At 44.0% G+C, this 27,046-nt stretch overlaps 1 protein-coding gene and 16 non-coding genes across 17 annotated transcripts in view; 16 read left to right on the forward strand and 1 right to left on the reverse strand.

Annotated features, from left to right (window-relative positions):
• Positions 1-3,225: 3,225 nt before the first annotated feature.
• On the forward strand, positions 3,226-3,307 carry trnas-cga (transfer RNA serine (anticodon CGA)). Its single transcript has one exon. It is a non-coding gene; the product is annotated as a tRNA-Ser (tRNA).
• Positions 3,308-3,954: 647 nt separating this feature from the next.
• On the forward strand, positions 3,955-4,036 carry trnas-cga (transfer RNA serine (anticodon CGA)). Its single transcript has one exon. It is a non-coding gene; the product is annotated as a tRNA-Ser (tRNA).
• Positions 4,037-4,354: 318 nt separating this feature from the next.
• trnas-cga (transfer RNA serine (anticodon CGA)) lies at positions 4,355-4,436 on the forward strand. The gene has a single exon. It is a non-coding gene; the product is annotated as a tRNA-Ser (tRNA).
• A 216-nt stretch (positions 4,437-4,652) lies between these two features.
• trnas-cga (transfer RNA serine (anticodon CGA)) lies at positions 4,653-4,734 on the forward strand. Its single transcript has one exon. It is a non-coding gene; the product is annotated as a tRNA-Ser (tRNA).
• Positions 4,735-4,936: 202 nt separating this feature from the next.
• Positions 4,937-5,018, forward strand: trnas-cga (transfer RNA serine (anticodon CGA)). The gene has a single exon. It is a non-coding gene; the product is annotated as a tRNA-Ser (tRNA).
• Positions 5,019-5,223: 205 nt separating this feature from the next.
• On the forward strand, positions 5,224-5,305 carry trnas-cga (transfer RNA serine (anticodon CGA)). Its single transcript has one exon. It is a non-coding gene; the product is annotated as a tRNA-Ser (tRNA).
• A 318-nt stretch (positions 5,306-5,623) lies between these two features.
• trnas-cga (transfer RNA serine (anticodon CGA)) lies at positions 5,624-5,705 on the forward strand. The gene has a single exon. It is a non-coding gene; the product is annotated as a tRNA-Ser (tRNA).
• A 216-nt stretch (positions 5,706-5,921) lies between these two features.
• On the forward strand, positions 5,922-6,003 carry trnas-cga (transfer RNA serine (anticodon CGA)). The gene has a single exon. It is a non-coding gene; the product is annotated as a tRNA-Ser (tRNA).
• A 358-nt stretch (positions 6,004-6,361) lies between these two features.
• On the forward strand, positions 6,362-6,443 carry trnas-cga (transfer RNA serine (anticodon CGA)). Its single transcript has one exon. It is a non-coding gene; the product is annotated as a tRNA-Ser (tRNA).
• Positions 6,444-7,106: 663 nt separating this feature from the next.
• trnas-cga (transfer RNA serine (anticodon CGA)) lies at positions 7,107-7,188 on the forward strand. The gene has a single exon. It is a non-coding gene; the product is annotated as a tRNA-Ser (tRNA).
• A 1,450-nt stretch (positions 7,189-8,638) lies between these two features.
• trnas-cga (transfer RNA serine (anticodon CGA)) lies at positions 8,639-8,720 on the forward strand. The gene has a single exon. It is a non-coding gene; the product is annotated as a tRNA-Ser (tRNA).
• A 180-nt stretch (positions 8,721-8,900) lies between these two features.
• trnas-cga (transfer RNA serine (anticodon CGA)) lies at positions 8,901-8,982 on the forward strand. The gene has a single exon. It is a non-coding gene; the product is annotated as a tRNA-Ser (tRNA).
• A 205-nt stretch (positions 8,983-9,187) lies between these two features.
• On the forward strand, positions 9,188-9,269 carry trnas-cga (transfer RNA serine (anticodon CGA)). The gene has a single exon. It is a non-coding gene; the product is annotated as a tRNA-Ser (tRNA).
• A 205-nt stretch (positions 9,270-9,474) lies between these two features.
• On the forward strand, positions 9,475-9,556 carry trnas-cga (transfer RNA serine (anticodon CGA)). The gene has a single exon. It is a non-coding gene; the product is annotated as a tRNA-Ser (tRNA).
• Positions 9,557-9,761: 205 nt separating this feature from the next.
• trnas-cga (transfer RNA serine (anticodon CGA)) lies at positions 9,762-9,843 on the forward strand. Its single transcript has one exon. It is a non-coding gene; the product is annotated as a tRNA-Ser (tRNA).
• Positions 9,844-10,057: 214 nt separating this feature from the next.
• On the forward strand, positions 10,058-10,139 carry trnas-cga (transfer RNA serine (anticodon CGA)). Its single transcript has one exon. It is a non-coding gene; the product is annotated as a tRNA-Ser (tRNA).
• A 12,131-nt stretch (positions 10,140-22,270) lies between these two features.
• Positions 22,271-27,046, reverse strand: part of ddx54 (DEAD (Asp-Glu-Ala-Asp) box polypeptide 54) — a 51,644-nt gene continuing 46,868 nt past the window's right edge. The window contains exon 24 of the mRNA XM_061802125.1: positions 22,271-22,316. The gene's annotated coding sequence lies outside the window, so the exon portion shown is untranslated. The remainder of the gene's footprint in view (positions 22,317-27,046) is intronic.

The following is a 27,046-nucleotide window of genomic DNA, read 5'->3' on the forward strand; positions in this document are numbered from 1 at the left end:
TATGTTGAAAACTCAAGAGGCTGCAAAAAGAATGAAAGAGTCCTAATATTGTTTCTTTTGGTAGGTCAGATTTAAGACATTTGGGAGGTGGGGGTGGAGGGGTGGGAATATCATTCATTTCAGAGAAATGATGAGTCACGGCCTCAGCCGGCCTCCAACAAGAGCAGCTAAACAAATCAAAGAGCGGGTGCCCCCGTATGACAAAGTAGAAGAGTGCAAGAACAAGAGCATTCCTCGGGTTAGAAAAACGAGGGAGGGGGGATTACGTTATTAAGATGTACTGAAACGCGGGATCACCGCAGATGGATGAGCTCCCGGCACAAAGAGCTTTTTTTTTTTTTTTCCCCCCGAAGAATCAAATCCATCTCATCCAAAACATCTGCTTCCATTGTTAAAACTGTTGCATCTTTGCTTAGCTCATCAAAAACTGTTTGAAAAGTCCACGTTGGAGGCTTCAGATCTTAAAGAGATGATCTTTCCTGAGTAAATACGAAGATTTGTAACAAAGATGTTTTTAAAGTCAGGCCTCAATCAACAGGGTATCTGGGCTGTGCGCAAAGACGCAAATGCGAATACCGCCGTTGCTGGCAGATGTAATAAAGTTTTAAACACATTTCTGGCCTATTTCCAGGGCGCGCGCTCGACACCGGGCGACGAAGGGGTCGGTCTGGAATGGTCCCTCCATCAGATAACGCGTTTTCTGGTTCATGTAAAGACGTCCGCCGTATCAACAGAGACATGCGTCAACGTAATGGGAAGGCTGCGTCTGTACAGGGGCAGCCGCTCTTTGCCTCACCAGCTGGCAAAGCGCAAGCTCCGGGACGGGAGCGCTGTAATGGAAGCAAAGACCTTTCCATCTCCCACGTTCGGTCTTTCAGCACCACTCCTGGCCCGGGTCCTGAGAGATGGGGGGGGGCGGGGGGGGAAGAAGCAGGGAGTGTCCTCCGGGAGAATCAGACAGGGATGACACAGTGATGATAGGGTGAGAACCAAAGCCCTACTCTGTGTTCCAAATTATAATCCATATGGTTTTTGTGTTAAATAAACATTCGGGTTATTATATTTCTAGGAAAGTGTTTTGATCGTCTCTTCTCTAATCACATCCGTAGTTCTCAAACTGGGGTCTGCGGAAAAATCAATCACAAATTATAATATTGGGTGATCATTTCATTCCCATTTTAAAGGTACCAAAACCATAATCCTGGTAGACATCTGCGATGGCCAAGAGATTAAGATGTTGGATTTGAAATCCAATGGGGATTTCCCGGTGTAGGTTTGAACTCTCCTCGCAATGTTGAAAATAATCATGCGGCGATTGTTTGGCCCTGCGCCAGACCTCTTCGGGGGTGGTGTGCCGGTTTTTAGGTTTCAAGCAGGCTGAATCATGGCACGGATTGAGCCAAATATGATGAAAGCTGCTCACCTAGTTTATCTGACAACGACATGACGGTGGATACTTGTCGTTTTTATTGTGGTGAACGAGTTGTAATTTATTAACACGAACACTCAACACTCTTTTAGTGTCGAGCAAAAGCACCAGTTCCATTTTTATGCTGTGACTCGGTTTTCCGTTCTTTTCAGGACTTAATTTACTAAACTAAAACGTGAACCACGATACCAATTAACCCCTGTGATTGGCGGGAGGTTAAGGTATTAGAACTGAAATCCAAAGGGAGATTCTCATGCAGGTTTGAAACCTGTTTGCAGCATGCATGATCAATCACGCCAGGTCGTAGCACAAAATTGTGCCGGAGGAACCGAAGCGTATCAAACTTGAGTACTAGCCAACTATAAGTGTGAAGTGGCCTTGTGCATTTATAATCTCTTTGAAAAGAATTGATAAAGCAGACTGAGAACAAACTGAACGATCCGCCATGACATCTTGGCTCAACAAATCTTTCAAAATGACTTCTGTTCTTGTTTTGGCAAAGCAGTCACCCTTGATGGTTTGATGAGAACTGCAACTGTTCGAGCGCTGAAGCGAAATCGACAGCGATGACGGCTAACTTTATGGTAGTTCCCTCGATGAAACCGAGTGGGGATCGAGACCAAATCACTCTTCTGTAATTTATGCGAAGTCCTTGCGTGAAGGGTAAATAATGATAGCCTAAGTCAGTTTGCTCGGGTGAAATATAGTTCCGTAGCAATCCCGTCCAATTTAATGCAAAAATCGGCCTTCATCAGATATTCACTGACATCTTGGTGATGTGAATCAGGATTTGCTTTTCTTTTTAAAACGCTTCACGATGTGACAGATCCTGTTTTCATATTACATTTGAGTCAACGGTCAGTGCTGAAAAAATTCCATCCATCCTCGTCAGGCAGCATTGGCACTGTGGAACGTCAGCATTTCAGTGTCATCGTTGAAAAACAGCCTCCAGCTATGGCGATAAGACACTGCGGCCAGACTCTTGACGGTTTCTGACCTAGTCTGTGGGAATTACAAGTGCAAACAGTCGGTACGAAGCCAGGAGAAAACAACTCTTCCTCCCGTCCACCTGGGGTAGACGTTGGGTCCATATGGAACACATTTAGACTGGATGTCAGTTCTGGGAGATCTAAAGAACTGGGCTGGTTTCTTTCAGTTTAAACATCTCTACCTGTTTTGCCCACGGGAATATCCTAAGAGTGTCTCGACATGCTCCAAGCGGCATATATGCAGCACATTTTTAGTGCCACCTCCGGATCACTTCACTTCCTGTTTTAGTAAACCCTGCTCGCAGCGGTTAATCTTATGCAATTTGTTGTTTGCTTTTCTGGGAACGACCTAGTGCCACCTCCAGATCACTTCGCTTCCTGTTTTAGAAAACACTTTCAGGTAAGGTTCACTTTACCTTTAGTGAATGATGAGGTATTTCTTTGACAGTTTCCATCGTTTCAAACTTTCAGTTATCTGGATGAACCTAATCTGCATTTGTCTGGGCTCATCCGAGCAGCACATTTTTATGTCAAGTACTGCGGACGTGAGGAACTTGAACGCTTCGCGAAGGTCGATCAAGGCAAATTGGATCCAAATACGTAAATGTTTTGCCCCGTCTTTGGCTTTTTTTGGATGTACCGTCTTCTATGGACGATAGCGCGACCTGTTTAATAAGCTGCCCCCACTCAGTGTACCAAACGTCACCTTTTGTGAATGACAAACACGTTGCGGCGTGCTGAAATGTAATCTGCGGTCACTACCAAAAACTGAAAGGTTTTCTGCACGTGTCTAGACTGTAGTCCACAGCTGTGATGGCCGAGAGGTTAAGGCGTTGGACTCGAAATCCAATGGGATCTTCCCGCGCAGGTTCGAACCCTGCTCGCAGCGGTTAGGTTTATGCAATTTGTTGTTGGCTTATCTGGGAACGATCTATTGAGGATATTTCCAAGATATGATATTCTTCCAGTTAAAAGCTGAGACGATCTTAAGAGCAGAAACGGGAAAAGACTCAAATCCGGTGACCATTTGTGTACACACTTTAAGGTAAGGTTAACATCACCTTATGTGAGTGACACGTTGCGAGAAATGTCTGTGGTTACTAAAAAAAAAAAACAGAAGCTTTTGTGTCTTTAAACAACTGTCAGCTGTGATGGCCGAGAGGTTGCGAAGTTGGAGTCGAAATCCAATGGCATTTTCCCGCGCAGATTCGAACCCTGCTCACAGCGGTTAGAATGAGGTGGTTTCTTGTTATCCCAGGACATTGTAAAATGAAGCTTCGCATCAGACCAGTGTCAAGCCACAGACATGATAATGACTTTAAGGTTTGATGACCTTCCAGTCAAACGTTCTTACTGGCTTTTGAGCAGAGTGGCGAAAACACTTAAATTTGGTGATAGTCTGTATTTGTATACACACTTTAAGGTACGGTCCGGTTCATGTCACCTTTTGTGAATGACAAACTGGTTGTGGAGTGCTGAAATATTATCGGCGGTTACTACCAAACACTAAAAGGTTTTGTCTGGAGTCTCTCAACAGCTGTGATGGCCGAGAGGTTAAGGCGTTGGACTCGAAATCCAATGGGATCTTCCCGCGCAGGTTCGAACCCTGCTCGCAGCGGTTAAGTTTATGCAATTAGTTGTTCGCTTATCTGGGAATGACATTGTGGCGGCTCCAGTTCACATCACTTCCTGTTTTAGGAAACACTTCCACGTAAGGTTCACTTTCCCTTTCGCGAATGAGTTAGTTTAGTGTGATGTCTTGTTCGCCTGTCGCAGTGTCATGTTTTGAAAGAAGAAATTCCACGATAAATTAGTATTTTGGACTGAATCTTTCACACAGTAGTTCTCTCGAAAACCGAAATCGAACCAGAGTTTTTGACACGGGTTGGAATATTGCTTGAACGTGTTTGGACTGCTATTACTACTGTTATAATAAGCTGTGATGGCCGAGAGGTTAAGGCGTTGGACTCGAAATCCAATGGGATTTTCCCGCGCAGGTTCGAACCCTGCTCGCAGCGTATAACTGACTATTTTCTTGTTATCCCATGACAGTGTTAGACAAGCTACTTGGAAAACACATGAGGAACAAATTCCACAATAAATTAAGATTTGAGACTGAATCATACGCATAGTCGCCCAATCGTTCTTACAAAATCTTTTATTGAAGCAAAGTTTTTGACGAGTCTGAATTTTATTTGAACGTGCTTGTACTGCTATTACTAAAATTTCTAGCAGCTGTGATGGCTGAGAGGTTAAGGCGTTAGACTCGAAATGCAATGGGGTCTTCCCACGCAGGTTCGATTCCTGCTTGCAGCAGTTACACTTATGTGCTTTCTTGTTAGCCCATGACAATGTCAGGCAAGCTACTTGGAAAATACATTAAGAACAAATTCCACAATAAATGAAGATTTGGGACTGAATCATATGCATAGCTGCACAAAAGGTCTTACAAAAAAAAACTTTTTGGTGTGAATATTATTTAAACGTGTTTGGACTGCTATTACTATCATCGTTAACAGCTGTGATGGCCGAGAGGTTAAGGCGTTGGACTCGAAATCCAATGGGATTTTCCCTCGCAGGTTCGAACCCTGCTCGCAGCGGGTGAAGTTATGTGGTTTCTTGTTAGCCCGTGACAGTGTCAGCTTCTTGGAAAATACTGTACATTACGAACAAATTCCACATTAAATGACGATTTGGGACTGAGTAATATATGTCGTAGAGCAGTAGTTCTTAAAAAAAGCTTTATCATACCAGTTTGGATATTATTTGAAAGTGTTTGCACTGATATTACTGCCATTACTGCCAGCTGTGATGGCCGAGAGGTTAAGGCATTGGACTCGAAATCCAATGGGATCTTCCCGAGCAGGTTCGAACCCTGCTCGCAGCGGTTAAGTTTATGCAATTAGTTGTTCTCTTATCTGGGAACGACATTGTGGCGGCTCCAGTTCACATCACTTCCTGTTTTAGGAAACACTTCCACGTAAGGTTCACTTTCCCTTTCGCGAATGAGTTAGTTTAGTGTGATGTCTTGTTCGCCTGTCGCAGTGTCATGTTGTGAAAGAAGAAATTCCACGATAAATTAGTATTTTGGACTGAATCTTTCACACAGTAGTTCTTTCGAAAACCGAAATCGAACCAGAGTTTTTGACACGGGTTGGAATATTGCTTGAACGTGTTTGGACTGCTATTACTACTGTTATAATAAGCTGTGATGGCCGAGAGGTTAAGGCGTTGGACTCGAAATCCAATGGGATTTTCCCGCGCAGGTTCGAACCCTGCTCGCAGCGTATAACTGACTATTTTCTTGTTAGCCCATGACAGTGTTAGACAAGCTACTTGGAAAACACATTTGGAACAAATTCCACAATAAATTAAGATTTGGGATTGAATCATACGCATAGTCGCCCAATCGATCTTACAATAACTTTTATTGAAGCGAAGTTTTTGACAAGTTTGAATTTTATTTGAACGTGTTTGTACTGCTATTACCACGACTGCTAACAGCTGTGATGGCCGAGAGGTTAAAGCGTTGGACTCGAAATGCAATGGGATCTTCCCGCGCAGGTTGGAACCCTGCTCGCAGCAGTTACACTCATGTCCTTTCTTGTTAGCCCATGACGATGTCAGGCAAGCTACTTGGAAAATACATTAAGAACATATTCCACAAAAGATGAAGATTTGGGACTGAATCATACGCATAGTTGCACAAAAGTTCTTACACAAAAACAAACTTTTTGGTGTGAGTATTATTTAAACGTGTTTGCATTACTTGTTAGCCCGTGACACTGTCAGCTTCTTGGAAAATACTGTACATTACGAACAAATTCCACATTAAATGACGATTTGGGACTGAGTAATACATGGAGTCGAGCAATAGTTCTTATCATACCAGTTCGGATATTATTTGAAAGTGTTTGCACTGATCTTACTGCCAGTGCTAACAGCTGTGATGGCCGAGAGGTTAAAGCGTTGGACTCGAAATCCAATGGGATCTTCCCGTGCAGGTTCGAACCCTGCTCGCAGCGGTTAAAGTTATGTGATTTCTTGTTAGCCCTTGGAAAGAATTGTGAGTTTAACTGCAAAATATTCTACTGTTCATTAAATGAAGCTTAATGGCAGCCCTGTAGCCCAGGCCGTCCAGACTACCAAAAATCTGAAAGAAAAATCGGTGGAAAACAAACTAACGCTTCGCTTACCTGGTAACGACATTGAGGTGGCAATCCCTCACGGTCATGTCACTTCCTTTTGTTGTCCACGCTTCCAGGCAAGGTTTACTTCACTTTTGTGAATAAGGAATCAGATCTATGACGGTTTAATTTTCACACAAAACCTTTCTTGGACCAAAGGTTTTGATACTAGTCGTGTGCTTGAATCTTATCTGCACGTTTGCATAACTGCTATCAGCTGTGATGGCCGAGAGCCTTAAGGCATAGGACTCGAAATCTAATGGCAACTTCCCGCGCAGGTTAGAACCCTACTCGTAGCGGTTACACTTATGTGCTTTCTTGTTAGCCCGGGAAAGTGTCAGGGGAAGCGACTTGGATAATGAGTTAAACTGCAAGAAATTCCAAATTAAATCAAGATTTGGGACTGAATCAAACGCATAGTTGAGCAACAGACAAAAATCTTTAGCCACCTTAAGGCTTTGGCTTATGTTTGAATATTATATACACTACTGTCCTTACCAAGCTGTGATGGCCGAGAGGTTAAGGCGTTGGACTCGAAATCCAATGGGATAATCCCGCGCAGGTTCGAACCCTGCTCGCAGCGATGTTTAGCCGTGTCACGGGCTGAATGACATTGTTCATATTTGAAAGGTCTCACAGCATCTGCACGAACTAAAATGCTACCAAATAAATTGATACACCTGTGAATTATCTCCTTTGTGTCATCTAATTGAAGCAGATTAATTTGTTCTGCGTCACTTTACTTCACTGGCATGGACAGATGAACAAAGATCTGTTATTTTTGTAAATGAGAATTTTCTGATCGGTTATGTGAATTTTGAAAATTTCCTGCAGCCCACCTGAAGAGTTTTCATGGCACACTAATGTCCCAGAGCAAACTGGTTGGGAATCACTGGATTACTGAAAGCTAAGCGTGTCGTCTAAGGATTTTTTTAAGACAGACCCGCATATATTAAGATAAACAAAATCAGGCACTTAACAGTTTTGGTAATATTTGTGCGTGGTGTGCACTTCAACCAAACTTTTTCTTCAAAAGCAATATTTTCCTGAAAATGTAGCTTTTTAAAAGTTGAAGTCAAGTCTGATGGTAACCAAGTCAAAGTTGGGTCTTTCATAAGTTTTAGTCGAGCAAGTCCCACGTCTTAAAATTGACGACTGAAGTCTGACTTGAGTCAAGTCCTGTGACTCAGTTCTCCGACCTCTGCGGGACAGTATCTCGCAACGGGATACATTAACCGTCGCCACGCCCCGCAGCTCCCCAGGAAGCCTCAACTCAACGGGGCTGTTCTGTCACTGCTTCCGGATCGATATCGCTCCCGCTGAGGAACTGAACCAGAGGGTAGCGGTGCAACGCGCGTCCGCGATCCTACTGCGCCTTGGGAGACGGCGCGCCAACGCAGCAGGTCAATATGTCTCGAGGCAGCGGTATGGTGCCATCACATTTGGGAACAGTAAGTTGACTTTTCATGCGTGGTGCTGAAAACAGCAAGGCAAGCAGTTCCACATGACAATGTTGACACTGTTGAGGTTTTCACAGAAAACCTATTGATCCACATAGACTAAGCTAATTGCATTGGCAGAAGTACTGAGTCTCTGTACTTCAGTAAAAGTACAGATACACGTGTGGCAACATACAGTACAACCTCGGTTCTCGACCACAATCCGTTCCAGAAGGTGATTGGAGAAGCGATTTGTTCAAAAACTGAATCGATATTTCACTTTACAAATGTAGCTATCGGGACACGCCTGCGTACAGAGGCTGTATTATACACAATACCAACGAACCCTGCTCGCAGCGGTTAAGATTATGCAATTTGTTGTTAGCTTATCTGGGAACAACATTGCTGCGGCTACAAATCACATCACTTCCTGTTTTGGTCAACACTTTCAGGTAAGGTTCACTTTAGCTTCAGTGAATGATGAGGTACTTCATTGACAAGTTCCTTCAGTACAGAAACCTTTATCAAAACATTTTTTTAAGCATTATTTCTGTGCTTGAACCCTATCTGCATTTGTCTGACATCATCCTAGCAGCTGTGATGGCCGAGAGGTTAAGGCGTTGGATTCGAAATCCAATGGGATCTTCCCGCGCAGGTTCGAACCCTGCTCGCAGCGGTTAATGTTATGTGATATCTTGTTCACCTGTGACAATGTCATGCAAGCTACTTGGAAAATATGTTGTGAATGGACAAATCCTACAGGCAGTGGTACTTACAATAACATTTATCGAACCAAACTTTTTGGTGTGAATATTACTTAAACGTGTTTGCACTGCTATTACTATCAGCGCTAACAGCTGTGATGGCCGAGAGGTTAAGGCGTTGGACTCGAAATCCAATGGGATTTTCCCGCGCAGGTTCGAATCCTGCTCGCAGCGGGTAAAGTTAGGTGATTTCTTGTTAGCCCGTGACAGTGTCAGCTTCTTGGAAAATAGTTTACATTACGAACAAATTCCACATTAAATGACAATTTGGGACTGAGTAATACATGTCGTAGAGCAGTAGTTCTTAAAAAAAGCTTTATCATCCCAGTTTGGATATTATTTGAAAGTGTTTGCACTGATATTACTGCCAGTAGTGCCAGCTGTGATGGCCGAGAGGTTAAGGCGTTGGACTCGAAATCCAATGGGATTTTCCCGCGCAGGTTCGAATCCTGCTCGCAGCGGGTAAAGTTAGGTGATTTCTTGTTAGCCCGTGACAGTGTCAGCTTCTTGGAAAATAGTTTACATTACGAACAAATTCCACATTAAATGACAATTTGGGACTGAGTAATACATGTCGTAGAGCAGTAGTTCTTAAAAAAAGCTTTATCATCCCAGTTTGGATATTATTTGAAAGTGTTTGCACTGATATTACTGCCAGTAGTGCCAGCTGTGATGGCCGAGAGGTTAAGGCGTTGGACTCGAAATCCAATGGGATTTTCCCGCGCAGGTTCGAATCCTGCTCGCAGCGGGTAAAGTTAGGTGATTTCTTGTTAGCCCGTGACAGTGTCAGCTTCTTGGAAAATAGTTTACATTACGAACAAATTCCACATTAAATGACAATTTGGGACTGAGTAATACATGTCGTAGAGCAGTAGTTCTTAAAAAAAGCTTTATCATCCCAGTTTGGATATTATTTGAAAGTGTTTGCACTGATATTACTGCCAGTAGTGCCAGCTGTGATGGCCGAGAGGTTAAGGCGTTGGACTCGAAATCCAATGGGATCTTCCCCCGCAGGTTCGAACCCTGCTCGCAGCGGTTAAATTTATGCATTTAGTTGCCAGCTTATGTGGGAACGACATTGTGGCGTCTCCAGATCACATCACTTGCTGTTTTAGTAAACACTTTCAGGTAAGGTTCACTTTACTTCACTCACTAGTTCTTACAAAAACCTTTATTGAACCAAGGTTTTTGGCACAGGTTTGAATATTATAGAAATGTGTTTGTATTGCTATTACTATCCCTTAAAACAGCTGTGATGGCCGAGAGGTTAAGGCGTTGGACTCGAAATCCAATGGGATATTCCCGCGCAGGTTCGAACCCTGCTCGCAGCGATCTTTAAAGTTTGTGTCACGGGCCGAGTCACATCGTTCATATTTGAAAGGTCTCACTGCACACGCACAAACTAAAATGCTACCCAAAAAAAATGGATACACCTGAACAGTGATTTGCGAGTCGTGGATCAGCTGGTCGGGCTGCGCGCGTTGCTGTTTCCGGCCGTGGGCATTCACAACAAAGTGCATTGTGGGTCAGCTGACCGGACCACCCACATTATGCTATTTTTGGCTTTTCTCCAGGGTGTTCGAGTCCCGATTTTCATCTGAAAACAGAAGCAAAAAAAATCTCGAAATTTTGAAAAGTGATTTGTTCGAGAACGGAGTATTCAATGTACTTGGGTTAAAGTAGTATTCATTCACCTCCTGTACTTCAGTGAACGTTAAAGAAGTACAGATTAAAATGCATTTCATTACAATGAAAAAAAAACAAAACACAAATGAGTATAAAAGAAAAACAGTCTGTACATTACATGTTGCCTGTCCTTGGTACATTTTCACACACGCTGGAGAGATTGCAAGAGTGTTTTTACAAAATTCTGTAAGACATGTTGAACTTTTTGACCGTACTGTAGTTCCAACAAGTATCTACCACATAACACCATACCAACTCTCAAGCGTGGTGGTGGTGGTGGAAGGATCATGCTTAGGGGCTCTTTTGCTTCAGCTGGAATGGAGGCCTTAGATAAGGCAGACGGAATAATGAACATTTCTGAACGGTACTCAATGTAAGCACAAAAGCTTAAAAAAAAGGCAGGAAAAGACGACTAGAACACCTGAACTTTAATTGAGTTTAATCTCAGTCAGTATCAATGGTAGTGTGTGGTGACTCCTATTGAATACTTTGAATTCGATTGTTAGCTCTAAACACAGCCACATCCCTAGTTATGAGGGTGTGTCCACTTGTGCAACCTCGTTTGTTTGCGTCTACTTCCCCTATCTTAAAGATTGGGGAGTGGTTTTCTGGGCAACGGCCTTGTACAGGTTATAAATAATATTAGTAGTGGCGGAAATTGTGAAATGATTTATCTTGGTCGCCTTTTTTGACTTCCCAGAGACTTGGCATTTGAAGAAGGGTGTGTAGACCCTTTTGTATCCACCGTATATCATCACAACGATATTCACTCGCACGACAGAAACATGGCTACATAAATATCCAATCAATATGAGCAATCCTCAAGAGGCACTCTGAGCCGTTTGTGGCAAGGCATCGATCTGCCTAAATGCGAAGTGTCCGCGTGATGTTCTGAGAGGCTCCGCGGTCTGACTGCGTGCCAGCGCACCCGCACAATTCACCCCCCACCCCTCAACCCGGCTTCCCGCCCACTCGCCTGCGCCACGCCGCCTTTGCCCTTTGAGCGGAGCCTCCACGGAGGTCCACGTGTGACTTGATGCCGTCGATAAAACTAAAAACATCATTGGAGATGGGCCGGTGTCGCGACCTGCGTGTGGTTATTCGGGCCCTCGGAAAGGAAGCGTTCGGGCCCCGGTGGAGACGAACACTCGATATCGCACCGGTGGGTTCTCACGGATCCGTAGCCATTCATGTTTCTGCCTGTGAAGCGAGGGGCGAGCAAACTTTTTTAAAACTCTCAGATGAGCCAGGTGGTTAAAAGATGAGGCAAGAGAAAAAATCCATCCATTTTCTTCGCCGCTTATCCACACGAGGGTCACGGGGAGTGCTGGAGCCTATCCCAGCTGTCAACGGGCAGGAGGCGGGGTACACCCTGAACTGGTTGCCAGTCAATCGCAGGGCACATGCTCACAATCACACCTCGGGGCAATTTAGAGTGTCCAATTAATGTTTTGGGATGTGGGAGGAAACCGGAGGAGCTGGAGAAAACCCACGCAGGCACGGGGAGAACATGCAAACTCCACACAGGCGGGTCCGGGATTGAACCCGGGACCTCAGAACTGCGAGGAACAACGCTTTACCAGCTGATCCACCGTGCCGCCCCAAAAGAGAAAGAAACGTGTAACTAAAATATTTCATTTTAAAATAGAATGCATCTCATTTTCAATTGTACTAGAAATTATGATCCGGAAGTACTTTAATTTCAAAGTCATATTATATTCCCTTAAAAAATGATTTTCAGATGATTTGAATCCAAAAAAATTGAACAAGAAGTGGGCGTGTACATGCACATGCGCCAAAGACTCTTCGTAACTTCCACTGACAACCCGGGCTAAACTAAACTCCACCTGAACATACTAAGATCCTTCAATTTTCTTTGCCGCTTGTCCTCACAAGCATGCTGGAGCCTATCCCAGCTGTCAACGGGCAGGAGGCGGGGTACACCTTGAACTGGTTTGCCAGCCAATCGCCGCATACTGAGATCTCCTGCCAATTTAAAAAAAATAATCTACCGCTCTGTTTGGGAACCTGGACCATTTCAACACTCCTTGGATACATTTAGGAAATATTATGCAAAAAATATTCCAGGACTCTTGATAAAGAGTGATGCGAATTACAGAGAAAAACTGAGCGAGGTGACAGTCAAAATAATAATAATAATATTAATAATAATGGACCACGGCAGTCCTGCATGAACGTAGACTTTGTAATTGAGCTCTAACGAAAAAAGTTGGATCTGCAAATCAGCTGTTCCGTCTTCATCTTATCTGTGACAGCTTGTTTGGTTTTTGTAACGACTTTTTATCTATGTATGTGAAAAAGGTCACATTTTTATGTGTGTGTGGGTGTGTGTGCGCGCGCGCGCGAGGCTGTCTTTGTTGAGAGAGGCTCAAGCGATATCACGCTGGTGGTCCAGTTCTGTCTCGCACTTGAGCAACAAACTGGTTCTTGGTGCACTTTCGCAAGATGATGCATCAAAAAAACACAACGCTCTAAACTGTCCATACACGCGAATGCCAACGGTCGTCTGTATGCGCCTTGAGATTAATCAGCGACCGGTTCAGGGTTGTACGCCGCATCTCGCCTGACGTCCGGTGTGCTCGGCCACACAGCGCTCGTATCTCAAAATTTTGCTCTCAAGTCAAAGCAAACAGTTGGCCGAACGACGGCTGGTGTCTCGAAAAACTCAGTCGGGACACTCGTATTTCAAAACACCACTGCGGTTTCCGCCCATTTGTGAACGAACTACAGTAGCAGTAAAGCCAAGGAATTACTGCTTTTAATTCGATCGTTTTAATATGCGCCAATAGAAATTTCCGGTCACCGGCACGTTGCGCCGGTGGATGAAAATGTTGTCCAGGTCAAAGCAAACACTGAAAAGTTGACAGATGGCAGTGCCAGAATGGAAGACACCCCGCGGCTCCGTATCTTAACAGGGCGCCCTATCAAGATGGATGAGTCTGAAAGGACACAGCCGCGTCTTGACTTGGCCTGATAGGACAACAGACGTACACCAGCGACGATAATCGGGGTCCTGTGGATGCGAGACGGGACACCGACAATGTCTAGATGTTTTGGATTTGAGGATTTTCCGTCAAGTCTGATCGACGTCATCAAAAGCTTGATTCTTTTATGTCTTTAAACGATTATCCTGAGCGATTAGCCTGCGGTGTCCAGTGTGCTAAGTCCCATTTTTCCTGGACGATCAACAGTGTTAATCCTCAGTAAACAACCTGAGCCTCTTTTTCGAAGACATGCTCACCGATTGCCAAAGTGCTGCTTATTGTGGTTCTGCCAACATCCGCCGCTCTTATCCCACCTCTGCGCTCGCAAGTCAAAGCAGAAAATTGTCCGAACGATGGCTAATATCTCGAAATACTCGGTAGGTTGTGTCACTCTTATCTCAAGGCAGCAATGCACCGAGTGCAAAGCGCCTAGTGTGCAAAAATACATTTCGACTGAGCAAAATTGTAAGACTTGACTAAGATTTGCAAAATCCAAGTATGACTTGACTTGAAATTTAGTAGGAACTTACTTAAAACTTGAAGGTTCTGATTTGAGACTTGCTCATAAGTGACTACGCGTCTCTCCCTTTCAGTTTTGATATCACGCCACGTTTCCTCTCGGAGTTCTTTCACACTAGCACCCTCCAATAGGTTCGCGTTGAACTTTTTGCCCTCGATGCAGGTCAGTTGAACAGGTGTTCCGTGGCCTCGGTACGCTGCCGAAAACATTCTACAGAACAGCTACGGAACTTCCAATGAGATCCGCAGCTCTGTGTACTTTTGCCCGCATTGTTTATAAATCTTTTTTTTTTTTCGTTCTTCTGGAGATCCAGACTAGACCGTAGGTAACCCACTTCTGCTGTGTTTAGGCTGTCAGGGGAGAGGACAACTCAGCCCGGCTTTGGCCCCGAATGTGGCTGAGATGGATGAGTGTGTGACAGGACTCTCCCTTTACTGACTCAGTGTGAGGCTTATGATGGGTCACGCATTCTCCGTGTGTGTGTGTGTGTGTGTGTACTGGCTGTATAAACTCACACAAAGAGGACCCTAAGCCCGGGGAAGATAAAGACCTCTCGGAAAATGTAAACACTCTGTGAAGTGGCGAGTCGGGCAGCTGCAGTCGCGCACACACACACGTTTGGAGAAATGCAATCCCAAGGTCAAGGTTAAGCGCTCGCGCTCTTTCAACTCTTTCACTTTCCCTCTCGACCTTTTCCGTCGCGCTCTGAAGTTTTGGGGTGCGGGGACGAAAACAGTCGAGCGCGAGGAAGGCCCGTCGCCGTACCCGCCGCTGCCACGTGACTTGATTTAAGAGCGCTCGCGCTTTGATTCTAGAGCCTCTAAGTGCAGTCGGCGGAGTGAGCAACGGCGGGGAATTAATCCCCCCCAAAAAAAAAAAAAAAAAAAGTCAAAGGATTTAAAAGTGGGGGTGGGGCGGGGGGTAATGTAGAAGATGAATCGAGTGATGAAATTGAAGATGAAGAGGGGGGAGCACCGGCAGTATAAAATTGTTTGATGGGAAGGCAAGTTTACTCTGTCATTTTTTTTTTGTTTGGCAGCAGAAAAGGGAGCACCGACTAGTGGTTGATTCGGACTTTGGCGAGAGGACCCGGGTTGACCCTGACCAATCATATTTCCACAATTTAGGCTTCAATGAAGATAATACGCATGTTTTCGAAACGTGGAAGCTGGATATACGAGTAGACTGCGATAGTCGTTCGGTGGACTTTGTATGAGCATACGTAGCTGAAACAAGTAGCCTTCAACCTGACTTCTTCATTTAATATTATAATCATTATGCCCTTGAGAAAAATTGTTTTTGAGGATATGCAAGGTTGTGCACAATAGCCCCCATCCTGCAGTCTACGGTTTTGTCATAAATCATTTTTTTCCCCCTTGCATTACTTTCACTTTTTACTCTACGTAGTTTTGAAAGCAATACATTTACACTTTTACTTGAGAGGAAAGCTTGAGTGGATACTTCAACTTGTATGTTTCCTTAAACCCTAATATCTATATTTCTTGTAGAGCAATAAACGTGAATACTTTTGACACATCTGTGAAAATCCAATACAGTTCACAACATTTAAGAAGTTTTTAGTTATGCGTACATCTGGTATAAACTTTTCAAAACCTACTCCAGTACAGTTTTAAAGCACAGTTCAGTTGTGTTCAACTTTTACGTACCAGACAATCCGTTGCATTGAAGATTATTTGAATTTAATCATTGAATTTAACCATCTTTTTAGTACAATAACGCAATTTCTTGACGTGCTGTAAAAAGTTTGAGAAAAAAATTCACTGAAGCTGACAGGGCGATGTCTTATGCCTGTGCGCCATTACCCGGGTGATGTTTGTGTACACAGAGGGAAAACACACTTAACAAGTACTTAACAAAGTACCTTTGGCTCAAGTAAGAGCACGGTGAAAAATGAAGCGGGCCGGCTCGGGGCGGTGGGTAATCTTCGCTGGAGTCCGTCTTTATTATCTCGCTCGATGGACAGAAGTGGATCCCGAGGTAAAAATACCCCCAGCCTGCTTCTCATCAGCGCGATGCTCTTATCTGACATTGCAAGATACATTTGGGACAAGCGGGTGCGTATAGAGCCGCGCTAAGCTGAGAAGGGCAAATAATTTAAAGCATCTATTGCTTTATCGAGAGATAAAAAAAAAAAAAAAAGTAGGTCATGACTTGTTTATTTCTGTTGAAATGGTCGGGAAGCGCAACACATAACAAGAGGGAAATATTTTCTGTGTTCAAGAGCGACAAGGTGAGAAATTGCAGCTTACAGGCTACAGCGGTTCCACTCTAGTGAGCTATTGATTTCGTCCCCGTTTTTCCCGACATTTCGGACACTCTGCGCCCTTTGGTGGCGCTCTTCCTGCTCCCCTCTGGGACGCCGCGTGAGAGGATGTAACCGAAGTGGTCTGTGAGTCATTGGGTTGGAAACGCCGAAGACGGCTGTCCGTGTTTTTAAACGGAGACAATGGTCCTCGGTCACATCCAACGCTCGTTACCGAGTCGCTCAAGTGCAAGAAGGAAGAAACAGGAGCTGAAAGGACTGGGGGTGGGGTGGGGGGGGGGGGGGGGGGAAGAGAGGAAATGTATGCAAGTGCGGCTTGTACAACCTCACAGTCATGTTACTGTGGATGGAATAAAAGCGGGTGATATATTTTAAAGCAGGGGTGCCCAGACTTTTTTTTTTTACCCCAAGATCTACTTTTCAAGCTGCCAGCCTCTCGCGAGCTACCGACAACGGGAGGGGATGATGATGATGATGATGCTCCCGAACCGTTTTAAGGTTAATGTTATTGTTGCCTCCTATATTTAAAATACAAAATTAGCTTTTTGTGCACTGTATTGTCTGCGCTTTCATCCTGGATCAGGCTGTGCCAAGGTGGAATTTCAAAATTACACACCATCTGATCCTGCACTTCCGACGTTGGCTTCAGACCAGACCTTTCCCACTCGGAAAAGAGGAAAATCGCGTCCAGTTTAACCGCTTTTTCTTCGATTATTCACATATTCGGAGAGTCATTGCATCTTAAAACAACAGCATTTCTTTTTTAACTTTCCCCATTAATATCGAAAGTAAACATAAGCAGCATGTCTAGCTCGTCTTTGCTTTACGTTGCCCAGACTGTGTTGCTAACTATCGACCAAGACTGCCCCGCGATCGATCGACGCATTGAGCACCCCTGTGTTAAAGTATCAAAATCCACTTCACTTATACAAACTTCACTTCAAATACACGTTTTAGATAATCTAAAACCAGTACATACATTAATCCGTTCCACAACCACGGTTGATGGTTAAAAAAAAAAGCATATATATTTGTCAATATTCATATATTCGCGATGAATGGTGGGATTCCAGTTGATCAATCTAAATCTCCAGAGCAGAGAAACAGTCTCGGTTAGAGAGTAAGAGATTAAGGTTCTGACTTGTGAGCATGCACTGAGCCAAACAATTAGCAAGTCGGATTTTGTGTAACTCCTTTATGATATGTTGGATGGTTCCTGAATCCTCATTAAAGTGCTTAGAGTAAGATGGAAACTCCAGGAATGCTCGTAGTTTGGTTTTTCATGGCTGTATGGATTCTTGCAGACAAAACAGAATCATCAGCTTGCGTATTAATGCCGCGGGCAGGCAGTCAGGCAGGCAGACGGGCGGGCGGCAGATAAAGAGGACTCTATTAGTCTCGCCTCATTGTGCCACTGTGATTCCGCTGTCCTAATTGGCTGGCTTCTGTAGGCTTGGCAGCCATATTTCAGTTTAAAGGCGAAGGATCGGCGGGTCACGGGAATAAAGGCAGCCCATTTGACAGGTCAGCAAGCTGATGTCTACGGCATAATCTTGGGTCGGGGGTCAAACTAACATCAAGATAGGCCGTGGCGGCCCGGGTGAGCCGCTACCCAGTAAGCACGTTGGCAGACTGGCTGGAATGTAGCAAATTTGGTTGAAAACACCAGCGAGGGAGTCAATCCATGAATGAAACTGTACAAGGGCTCAGGGTTTTAGCTACAAGATGTCATGTTACTATAAATTGCTGGCATAGATAGGCGAGCAAAGATATTATTTGACATGAATAAATCATTTTTAGACCAAGTAATCAAAGTGTCACATGGGCTGAAAGACGGTAGTGCTAACGTTGGTTACAATACTATGCATTAATCCTGTTCCCTGATTAGCTCCCAAAAACGTGGCCTATCAACTCCACCTTTAGTGTTACTTCCAGTTCTTGCGTCGTAATTCTGTTATTTTTTCTAAATTAGCAAGATGTCAGCAACAATTTGAAATGTATTGCTGTTCCTCATTATCCCATACATCACTGAAGCAAAAACAGACAAAACTAACCACCGTAATCCAATTAGGGGTAACACAAGAAGTCAGTCAGAAGACTTAAGCAACAGGACAACAGTCTACCTCGACGGATTTGTTTTGAGCGGCAAATTGCGTCGGGATCGGCTCCCTCGGACGCTCCACGCGCACCGACGTTCACCCGCGATGAGGACGAGCTGCCAGAAACCGCAAAGTTTAGCGTGCGGATTTGCACGCACGCATGCACACACGCACTGCACGCACAGGACAGTCTGCCTGGCACCAGACAGCCGTGCCCTGCCAAATGAGATGTGTGAGAGCCCCCTGCTGCCAAGAGGCGGACAGGAAGAAGAAACAAACCCTCTCTAATGGAGACATGACATGCTCGCCGGGGCGGAAACTCAAACAAACGATTAATGGGCCATGGAGACTTTGGTACGGCGGCAGCAAAATACCACCCCCCCCCCCCCCCCCCCCTTCCCAGGGCCCCCCTCTTTGTACTCCCTCACTCTTGGTTGTGTCCCACGTTGGCTGAGAGGCTTTGACATTTCAAGACGCAAGGCGGGCCTCTGCTCGGGGACGGCCATTTTCGGCCGACCCCTTAGCCCACTCCGCGATAGCGGCTCAGAAAAACCCAAAAGTTTATTCTGGTCTTTTTGTACTTTTTACGAGAACACAGTCCAGGTTTAGTGAAGCTCTTGAGGTGTGGCTTACAGAAGTATTCTTAGAACAACCACTGCGAAAGATGCCTTTCCGGAATGGTTTATATATGAAATCCTCAAGACTTGTCCAGGTCTCCCAGATAATATTTCAGTCATTTCAAATATGAGATCATTGTCAAGACTAGCCGTCAGGAGGCGGTGACCTCCACAACCGTGGAGAGACTGCAGACCATGGGAAACGATAATGAGCTTGGAGAGGCAACGTCCCCTGAAGGATCCCGTGTGAAGGAAGCTCACAATACAAACATCATTTGCTGAACAGTAAACATGAAGTTTGTCCAAAAAAACTTGATTTTATACATCAGGGACCCTCGTAGGAGGGTTAATGGGGGGTCCGTCCGTTTCAGTAGCCGATGCCGTCTCCTCCTTTGTCTCGTTCCGAGATCCAGAGGGGCAACAGAAGGGAAGCCCCTTACGCTCATGTGTTTTGATTAGCAGGTAATGATCTTTGATCTAATTCGCTGACTGGGAAAGTGCGGTTCCCATTGAAATCCGGTGGATGCTTGGCCGACCTGGAGCCAGTGTCACTTCTCGTTAGGGCCTGCGGCTCCGTGACCTCCGCGTTGCCAGGCCCCGGCCCCCGCCTCTCAGCATGTGCACCCCGCGTAATGATATCAATAGCAGCAGGGGTGCAATGAATACAAATCCGCGTGCAGAATGTTTGGACAAGAATTCGCTGGCGGGCCCCCCACCACCCCCGAGCCGCCTCCCCCTCCCTCATCACGGCTCAACCTCTATCCCGGGACACAAAGGGCAGCGATCTGGATGCTTGATTTAGCACAAAATGGTTGGCGACACAAAATAAATGCCCCCTGCTGGTCGGCTATATATTGTATACGTTTCCTTGCGGAATTTTTGATGTCTCCACCGTTTAGCGTGACTGTGCTGGGCGTCGAGCTCGTGAATGCGCATTTGGATTATTTAGCTTTATTCATGCATGCAGCATCCATTCAGTTCATCGGAGCTCTAATGTCGAGAATAATCCGCAGTGGGAGGTCCACATACTTTGTTACTGTAAGTAGATCTTAACTATTTATTTGTCTGATCACTTTTTTTTTATTTCATTTCAATTAATTATTATCCGTGTTGGGGATGTGGGAGGAAATCGGAGTGCCCGGAGATAAAAGCACTTCATGAAGTTTTTTGGGTTCTTTTTTTTTCCTGAAAAAGTTTCACAACTTTTGGTTGAAAGCAACAAAACAAAACAAAAACCAATGAAAAAAAAAAAATCACTGATTTTGCAGAATTCACATTCCAATCCAAAACAATGGCAATTCACAGAAAGTAAAATATCCATCCATCCATCCATTTTCTTGGCCGTTTATCCTCACAAGGGTCACAGGAATGCTGGAGCCCAGCTGTCAACGGGCAGGAGGTGGGGGTACACCCTGAACTGGTTGACATTGAGACAAACAGCCACACTCACCTAGGGGCAATTTAGAGTGTCCAATCAACGTTGCGTGTTTTTGGGATGTGGGAGGAAACCGGAGTGCCCGGAGAAAACTGACGCAGGCACAGCGAGAACATGAAAACTCTGTGCAGGCGGGTTGGGGATTGAACCCGGGACCTCATAACAATGATGCCAACGCTTTACCAGCTGAGCCACCGTGCTGCCAAGTGAAACGCTCATTATTCCTCATAAGGGTTTCAGGAAAGCTAGCGAGAGACGAGACAACACCCTGAACTGGTCGCCAGTCAGTCGCAGGGCAGATATTGCCACCATTACCGAGCGGGAATCGATCCCACGCTGCCTGCACCGAAGGCAGGCGTGTGTACCACTACATCATCAGTGACTCCTCCAAGTGAAATATAATATTATTTAAAGCAGTTCGCCGACGACCATTAACTTTACATGTTCAATAAGTGGACCTGAGCAAGGAGTAAAAAGTGGAGCAAAATATTTTTGTTTCAGAAACTAAATCATCTTTTTAATCACTGGGGCATTATGAAGAGAAATTACTAATCCCAATTATAGTTGTAAATATAGTCATTTCATACCTAGAAAGGCTCTCTTTAAAACCATCATACTAGTTGTCGCAATAGAAGTTGTCAGGGTCGGCGCACCCCCTGCCCCACCACACACACACTTTTTTGACACCCTCACTTTTAATGCTCCCATTACATAGCATTGCGCCCCTTGTAAAATGTTCTTTTTAGTATTTGATGCAGGCCGCAGAAAAAGAAGAAAAAAAATATATATGGCCCTCCGGCCCTAGTTTGGCCACCCTTTTTAAAACCAGTCAAACCAGCTCTTCTTCTCTTTTATCATGTTTAGTTTGACAGCGGACTTCAACCGGGAGATGCAAACAGCTTGAAGCCGCTCTTTTGAAGAACTGTTCACTATCTGCCAAACTGCTGCTCGCCCACCATACACTAATACTACTCGGATTTTTTTTTTTTTTTTTTTTGGGAAAAGAAAATTACAACCCGCCGCATTACCAATAATCCACCTCCATATGGAAACTCGTCGTTTCCCGGTCTCACAATCATCTCCCGTTGAACCCAGCGGCCACCTGATTTCCGTCTCTGGTATTGACACAGCCTGGCCGGCGGTGCCCATTAAAACAGGTATGCCGCGTGGAAGCGGCCAACGTAAGCCCCGTTTAAACCAGGAAGGAAATAACCAATGCGTTTGGTTTCTGAATTAACAAGACTGGAAAAGCCATAAAAAATCCCCCCGCTACGAGACCTGTTTATTATCAATTACAGCGCTACAATAAGGCCGAACTGTGAACGTGGGCGCGCTGCACGCCATGTGCGCACGCCCGCCGCACACCGGGTCCAGTCTTCCCCTTTCATCTGCTCGTTACTGACCTTTGAACGCACCGCTGTTCCTTCCTGTTAACATACGGCGACTGGAATACGGTATGCACTGACAGATTACTATTATTATATTATCAAACAACAAATTATCAAATCTACACCGCCCAATGTAACTTTGATTCCACAGCTACCCTAAATATTTTTTTTTCAATTGTAGATATTTTAACTGTGATGATGGAGAATATGTTTTGATTCATGGGTATTTTTCGTAGGGCAGCATGGTGTCATACTCGTCGCAAAATCTGCGTTAAATTCCGACCTTGGTGCTCGCACGGGTTTTGTCCTGGTACTGAAGTGTCCTCCCACATTCCAAATACACACATGTGAGGTTACAACCTGTAAATTGTTCATAGGTGTGAAACTGAGTGTGAACGTGTTTGCCGAGAATATACCCCGCTTCTTACCTTCTTTTGCAAACGATAAACTCTCCATAGGTGTCAGTGTTAATATCTGTAAAAAAACAAAAAAAAAAAGGAGAAATTCGCCATTTGCAAATTTTGAATTTTTTTTTCAACCTATCTGCTGTTAGTTGCCGAAAAGCTCAATTCCCGTATTGTGCACATGCCAAAGCAATGTATAAAACAGTGGACCTCCACTATTAATGCTGCTTATTTAATAGTGAAAACAATGAGTAATTGTCATTAAAAGTGTTATTAAAATGATTAAAAAAAAACCTTAAAGTAAGCAGGGATTTTCCCTGAACAACGGGGAATATGCACCCCCCCCAAAAAAAAAAAATCAGAAAATTGGATTTGTGTATTACGAATTAGGAATTTAAGAGTGTGCATCATACACAAACACTGCTTTGACATCATCATCTCGTGTCATCTTGGTGCCAATGTTGACGTGACGGGAGGAGTATTTATTCATTTATTCGGGTCTTGGCCTTGTTTAATAAGAAAAAAAAAGTGCTTTGGCGCTTGTGACTTCTACAGGCAATTGTCAATCTTTTTAGAGTCAATTTCTTGGTAATTTTTGTACGTCGTGACAGATCTAGCTTCCCGCATCTTAGCTGCATTGAAAACTGTGAGTCTGAATGTTTATTTGTTTTATGCACAACCCGAATGGCTGATGATCAAAACAGAGTCCGGTGGAATCGAAAATGGAGGGAGTGATAGCTTGATAATATGGTTAATATGTAGAATATAAAGAATTATGTTAAGCACTGTACGTACGTGGTAACTACTCTGCTGCCTTCCAAGAGTGGTGAAAAAAAAATTCCTGGTGATTTCCAAACTAAATAAATAAATACATATTTTCCTGGATGGATTGAAAATGAAAAGTGGGTTTACTGTATAGGCGTCATTTGCATCCTGGCTTGTCACAAAACAGTACAAAAGACAATAAGTGTTAGATTCTAGAGCTTGTCGGTGCAGTCGTCACTCAAGAGTTATTGTACATTTAAAAAGTCGAAGGAAGTGTAGGAAGTTGAGGTTTTATGTGCACACGAGGAAGCTTCTCCAGGGTGTGCGTACTTTGCCAAAGTATCCGGGCCTCTCCAGCCACGAATAGGTTGTGTTGCTTATTGCAGGTGTGAAGGTGACAATATACTTGACGCGTCTAGATTTTTTGCGCAACGTTTTGTTTGTCGGCCCGGCACGACTGCGTCTCCGGTTGAAAACTGAGCGGATGGGTGAAGATGAATAGCTACGTCTGGAGGCCGCTGGAACTCTCAAGGAAGTGGCGATAACCAAGGAGGCTGTGGTTATTCATCTCCTTCCAGAAACGTGCCCGTGCATCGCTTGAAAGCCTCAGAAAAATCACCATTCGTATGAGAATGTCGCACCTGATGTTAAATTTGGTGTGTGTGTGTACATCACTTATTTGGCTAAGCTTCCGTTTCCAGGCGGATCGGACCAACGTGTAAGAATTCCCATCGTAAACATTGAACAGGTTTAACATTTGTGACTTTCATCTGATCAGGTTGGAAAAAAAATTCAACTTAACACACGGCGCAGGATAATTTTTCAGAGTGCTTTATGAAAACAGAATCGGTAACCGGTATTATTTTTCAAGTGTTTTAAAAAAAAAAAAAAACAAGGAAATGCTCAATTTCTGCCCAATTATCGGTATTTGTGTACCCCACTGATTTGGCTATTTTAAATTAAAACTTCTAATCTTGAACTTTAAATGTCACAATCTCAGTTTTGAACCATCCAATTTCTTAGCCGCTTATCCTCACTAGGGTCGCAGGGAGTGGTGAAACCTATCCCAGTTGTCAACGGGCAGGAGGCGGGGTACACCCTGCACTCACAATCACACCTAGGGACAATTTAGAGTGTCCAATTAATGTTGCATGTTTTTGGGACGTTGGAGAAAACCCACGCAGACACGGGGAGAACATGCAAACTCCACAAAGGCTGGTCGGGATTGAACCGGGGACCTCAGACCTGTGAGGCCAACGTTTTCCAGCTGATCCACCCTGCTGCCTGGTTTTGAACCACACACAAGAATTTACCATCATGAATATTAAACACATTTAACATTTATGTCTGTCATCTAATACAAAGAGCAAAAAAAAAAATCATTCTCAAAACACCACCAGGATAAATACTGAGGTTCATATTTCAAAGACATCCAACAGTTGGACCTTTGATGGGAAGAGAAAAGGAAATATTCAAATTCAGCTCGATTCTCAGGACACATCTAACCTATATTAGCCACTTGAAAGTGTAGTAGCAAGTAAATCTTGCTTGTTGTAAAAAAAAAAAAAAAAAGCAACCAAAAGTAAACATAAAGCAAGAGGATAAGTAATTTGATTTTGTGCACTAAACTGAGTTTTATGCAACCTTTGAGGCATAACTGTCCAGAAAATTAAAGTTGAACGCATCGGGCTAATTCCTGGGAAAGGTTTCGGGGAGACACCCAATAATCAGGTCTTTGCGGACATTGATTGGAAAAATGCTGGAACTGGGCCCGATCGTGGGTATGCGTGCACCCCGCTTGGTACCTGGTTCATGTCACCCATCATGCAAGTCCGCGGTGCCCCACGGATCCCCTTGCATCCCACTCTCTTTCCCTTCCACTTTCCACAGGGGAGCGATTCCTCGTCCAGATCGTGACTGACATAAAGCCCAGAGCCCCGAACAGAAAGTGATGCAGAGCCCAGGCTTCTCGTCCTCGCGTCTGCGTCATCTATCTCCTTCTCTCACTCTTTCCATCCCCTTAACCGTAGCCCCCACCCTCCCCAGCCCCTGGCCCCCAGACCCCCGCCCCTCTTTGTTCTCGGCCTCGATCGATGCACCATAACTCAGCCGGCCCGCGGCGTTTGATGTCTGTGCTCTGGATATCATTTCAACTGGCGCAACCGCGGCGATAATACCCTCTCGCACGCACGGCACATTCATTTCGCACACTTACAGGGACAATATACATGAAAAAGATGTTGAAACAGAGAGATAAAAAGCTTTTGCAGGAAGCCAAACGGGTAATATGTCAAAAGACCCGCAGTATGTTTGAATTGCACACTGCTGCACAAAATGATTACAGTATTTGAGTATTATACGTTTTATCTAACCGCATGGAACACGAAACCACACAACTTTATCAAAAGTATTTTGCAACCAAAAAAAAAACAAAAAAAAAAACAAAACGTTTTTTTTTTCCATTAGGTTTATAGAATTATATCACACAAAAAAATAAAAAGAAACAAGATAGGGTCAATACTGATAACCGGGCATAATTTGAGCATTTTTCTAAATCAAGCAAGACATGATTGTAAGGTTATCATGAAGGATTATCATGTGGTGTGGGTGTGTAAAGTGATTATTTTCCACACCACAATCAGACACTTGTAAATGATAAACCTGTTCAATATTATAATCACCACGCAATCACTTTAGATGTTATAAATTGGTAAGTGTGTACAGTAAGGAGGCAAACCCTGCCACAAATAACAAAAATAAATGCTTCGTAATTGCTTCAGTATTAGTAGAAGCTACAGTAAATGTATCACAATCTATGATCCTGTAATAGTTTATCATGTTATACAGTTTTTTTTTTATTTTAAATGAAGTACCTGCTACATTAAAAAAAAAAGATTTACATTTATTTTGGGGGGCTGGAACAGATTAACAGTGTTTCCAGTCATTTCAATGGGGAAAGCTAATTTGAGATGTGCGTGTTTTGAGTCGAGAGCACGGCCACGGAATGAATCGAGCTCGTAAGTCAATGCACTGCCGCAGGTCAGGAAAAGACCGAAGGTCGACTTGTCTCGTTGATAATTGAGCTTTGTTGTTGCTGTTCTTTCAAACAGTGCTCTTATATTCAGTGTCAACCGCTTTGCTTTTAGGGGAACAAGGTCCAGATGGCTCGGGTTGGGGGGAGCGTGTGGGGGGGGGGGATGCGGGGGTTCCTGTCGGTTTTCCCTCAACCAGCCACTCGGCTTATCGGCAAGTTCACTTCACTTCAAGGAACCACTGACAGCTCAGTTAATTTGCACCTTTTAAACCCCCCCCCCCCCCCAAAACATCAAGACGCTCACATATTATTTTTAAAAGGAGTCTTCTGATTGGAATTTAGAAAAGTCGAAAATTGAAACTGGTGTTGAACTGATATATGAATAAGCTTTTTTTAAATTAATATGATTTAGTCAAAATAAATAACAGAACAATAATTCCGCCTCATGTAATCGCTGTAAAATTAAGGCAAGATACTGATTTTACGATGACGCACGAAAGGACGGACGGATGGATTTTAGTAAAAGAAAAATTCTACTGCATACCCTGTGATATAACCATAAAATGTTGAAATGGTGACGATTTATAATTTCTGCATAAAATTCTTGCTACTCTCATGAGCGTGCCAAGTTACGCTCATGTTGACACGACACAAAAATGTCTGTACCAAATTCTCATGAGGACGCTCGAGAGAGCAACAGTCATGAAATTAGGATGATATTATGCGCACAAACAATGAAAGCAGAAGGCAAAAACAATTTAATTTTCATTTAGCAGCTGTCAGTGTGAACGGCAGGTATTTATAAAATTGTCGTTTCATTATTTATTTATTTAAGAGTGTAAAAACGCTTTATGAGTGGCATCAGGGATTGCTTGAAAAATATGTGTTTTGCATACACATACATATAGATATGCTGATGTCAGGCAAAAATCCAAACATTTTCAGGAAACAAAAAAAATATTTATATGCCGATAAATTAAATAAAATATATTCATTGCTTT

Source organism: Syngnathoides biaculeatus, chromosome 17 (genome assembly GCF_019802595.1).
Source record: "Syngnathoides biaculeatus isolate LvHL_M chromosome 17, ASM1980259v1, whole genome shotgun sequence".
NCBI lineage: Eukaryota > Metazoa > Chordata > Actinopteri > Syngnathiformes > Syngnathidae > Syngnathoides > Syngnathoides biaculeatus.